The sequence below is a fragment of the Triticum aestivum genome, chromosome 3A (assembly GCF_018294505.1).
Source record: "Triticum aestivum cultivar Chinese Spring chromosome 3A, IWGSC CS RefSeq v2.1, whole genome shotgun sequence".
Classification (NCBI taxonomy): domain Eukaryota; kingdom Viridiplantae; phylum Streptophyta; class Magnoliopsida; order Poales; family Poaceae; genus Triticum; species Triticum aestivum.
The window spans coordinates 376,579,748-376,583,235 of record NC_057800.1 but is presented as its reverse complement, the minus strand read 5'-3'; positions in this window follow the sequence as shown (position 1 = coordinate 376,583,235).

The following is a 3,488-nucleotide window of genomic DNA, read 5'->3' as shown; positions in this document are numbered from 1 at the left end:
TGCAAGCTCCAGCGATCCATCTATGGACTGGTGCAAGAATCTCGGAGTTGGAATATACGCTTTGATGAGTTGATCAAAGCATATAGTTTTATACAGACTTGCGGTGAAGCCTGTATTTACAAGAAAGTGAGTGGGAGCACTACAACATTTCTAATAAAGTATATGTGAATGACATATTGTTGATCGGAAATAATGTAGAATTATTCTGTAAAGCATAAAGGAGTGTTTGAAAGGAGTTTTTCAAATAAAGACTTCGGTAAAGCTGCTTACATATTGAGTATCAAGATTTATAGAGATAGATCAAGACGCTTGATAAGTTTTTCCAATGAGTACATGCCTTGACAAGATTTTGAAGTAGTTCAAACTGGAACAGTCAAAGAAAGAGTTCTTGCCTGTGTTACAAGGTGTGAAGTTGAGTAAGACTCAAAGCCCGACCACGGCAGAAAATAGAAAGAGAATGAAAGTCATTCCCTATGCCTCAGTCATAGGTTCTATAAAGTATGCCATGCTGTATACCAGATCTATTGTATGCCCTACCACTGAGTTTGGCAAGGGAGTACAATAGTGATCTAGGAGTAGATCACTGGACAGCGGTCAAAATTATCCTTAGTGAAATAAGGATATGTTTCTCGATTATGGAAGTGGAAAAAGGTTCATCATAAAGGGTTACACTGATGCAAGTTTGACACTAATCTAGATGACTCTAAGTCTCGGTCTAGATACATACTGAAAGTGGGAGAAATTAGCTAGAGTAGCTCCATGCAGAGCATTGTTGACATAGAAATTTGCAAAATACATGTGGATCTGAATGTGGCAGACCCGTTGACTAAGATTCTCTCACAAGCAAAACATGATCACACCTTAGTACTCCTTGGGTGTTAATTACATAGCGATGTGAACTAGATTACTGAATCTAGTAAACCCTTTGGGTGTTGGTCACATAGCGATGTGAACTATGGGTGATAATCACATGATGATGTGAACTATCGATGTTAATCACATGGTGATGTGATCTAGATTATTGACTCTAGTGCAAGTGGGAGACTGAAGGAAATATGCCCTAGAGGCAATAATAAAGTTATTATTTATTTCCTTATTTCATGATAAATGTTTATTATTCATGCTAGAATTGTATTAAACGGAAACATAATACATGTGTGAATACATAGACAAACAAAGTGTCACTAGTATGCCTCTACTTGACTAGCTCGTTAATCAAAGATGGTTATGTTTCCTAACCATGAACAATGAGTTGTTATTTGATTAACGAGGTCACATCATTAGTTGAATGAGCTGATTGACATGACCCATTTCATTAGCTTAGCACCCGATCGTTTAGTATGTTGCTATTGCTTTTCTTCATGACTTATACATGTTCCTATAACTATGAGATTATGCAACTCCCGTTTGCCGGAGGAACACTTTGGGTGCTACCAAACATCACAACGTAACTGGGTGATTATAAAGGAGCATTACAGGTGTCTCCAAAGGTAGATGTTGGGTTGGCGTATTTCGAGATTAGGATTTGTCACTCCGATTGTCGGAGAGGTATCTCTGGGCCCTCTCGGTAATGCACATCACATAAGCCTTGCAAGCACTGCAACTAAGATGTTAGTTGTGAGATGATGTATTACAGAACGAGTAAAGAGACTTGCCAGTAACGAGATTGAACTAGGTATTGGATACCGACGATCGAATCTCTGGCAAGTAACATACCGATGACAAAGGGAACAACGTATGTTGTTATGCGGTCTGACCGATAAAGATCTTCGTAGAATATGTAGGAGCCAATATGGGCATCCAGGTCCCGCTATTGGTTATTGACCGGAGACGTGTCTCGGTCATGTCTACATTGTTCTCGAACCCGTAGGGTCCGCACGCTTAAGGTTTCGATGACAGTTATATTATGAGTTTATGCATTTTGATGTACCGAAGGTTGTTCGGAGTCCCGGATGTGATCACGGACATGACGAGGAGTCTCGAAATGGTCGAGACATAAAGATTGATATATTGGAAGCCTATGTTTGGACATCGGAAGTGTTCCGGGTGAAATCGGGATTTTACCGGGTTACCGGGAGGTTACCGGAACCCCCCGGGAACCATATGGGCCTTCATGGGCCTTAGTGGAAAGGAGAAAGGGGCAGCCCAAGGGGGCTGCGCGCCTCCCCCCTTCCCCTAGTCCTATTAGGACTAGGAGAGGTGGCCGGCCACCCCTCTCCCTCTTTCCCCCTTGGGAATCCTAGTTGGAATAGGATTGGAGGGGAGTCCTACTCCCGGTAGGAGTAGGACTCCTCCTGCGCCACCTCCTCCTGGCCAGCGCCTCCTCCCCCCTTGGCTCCTTTATATACGGAGGCAGGGGCACCTCTAAACACACAAGTTGACACAAGTTGATCCACGTGATCAATTCCTTAGCCGTGTGCGGTGCCCCCTGCCACCATATTCCTCGATAATACTGTAGCGGAGTTTAGGCGAAGCCCTGCTGCTGTAGTTCATCAAGATCGTCACCACGCCGTCGTGCTGACGAAACTCTTCCCCGACACTTTGCTGGATCGGAGTCCGGGGATCGTCGTCGAGCTGAACGTGTGCTCGAACTCGGAGGTGCCGTAGTTTCGGTGCTTGATCGGTTGGATCGTGAAGACGTACGACTACTTCCTCTACGTCGTGTCATCGCTTCCGCAGTCGGTCTGCGTTGGGTACGTAGACAACACTCTCCTCTCGTTGCTATGCATCACATGATCCTGTGTGCGCGTAGGAAATTTTTTGAAATTACTACGAAACCCAACAACTGGTTCTCCTGGACCCCACTTAACAGTGGTTCCTATGACTCAACAGAAAAAGAAAAAGAACTACGAAAGATCTAAGTCTTCGAGCTCCATAGGCTTCATAATGTGTCTTCTTTTGTCATAGTCTTCAATGTGAATATCTTCATATACCACCTTTGGCTTCAATGTCTTCATACATTTTTAGGGGTCATCTCTGGTAGTGAAACCGAATCAATGAGGGACTTCTACTTGTGTTATCCTGCAATTCTCACAAACACATTAGTCCCTCAACTAGGTTTGTCGTCAATATTCCAAAACCAACTAGGGGTGGCACTAGATGCACTTACAGTGTCCTTCGCAACCTCTTCAACCGCTTCAAGAGAAATGACCAGCTCACGTTTGATCGACTCACTGACATCACTAATGAGCTTCAAGCTCTCGGCGCCACTGAGATCACCAAGCATGAAGTCGTCAAGACACTCCTGAGATCACTTGACAACTCATTTGACACCCTAGCCCTGATGATTCAAGAACGTCCTGATTTCAAGACACTCGATCCGTCTGACATATTTGAGAGGCTCAACACACATGACTTTCGGCTTTCTGAGAAAAGAGACATCTACGGTCCTAACTATGGGCGAACTCGTGCCTTGAAGGCAAAAGCTGTCTACTCATCTGAAGAAGAATCTGACAGCAGTTCTGATGATCCTGAAGACATTGGAAGGG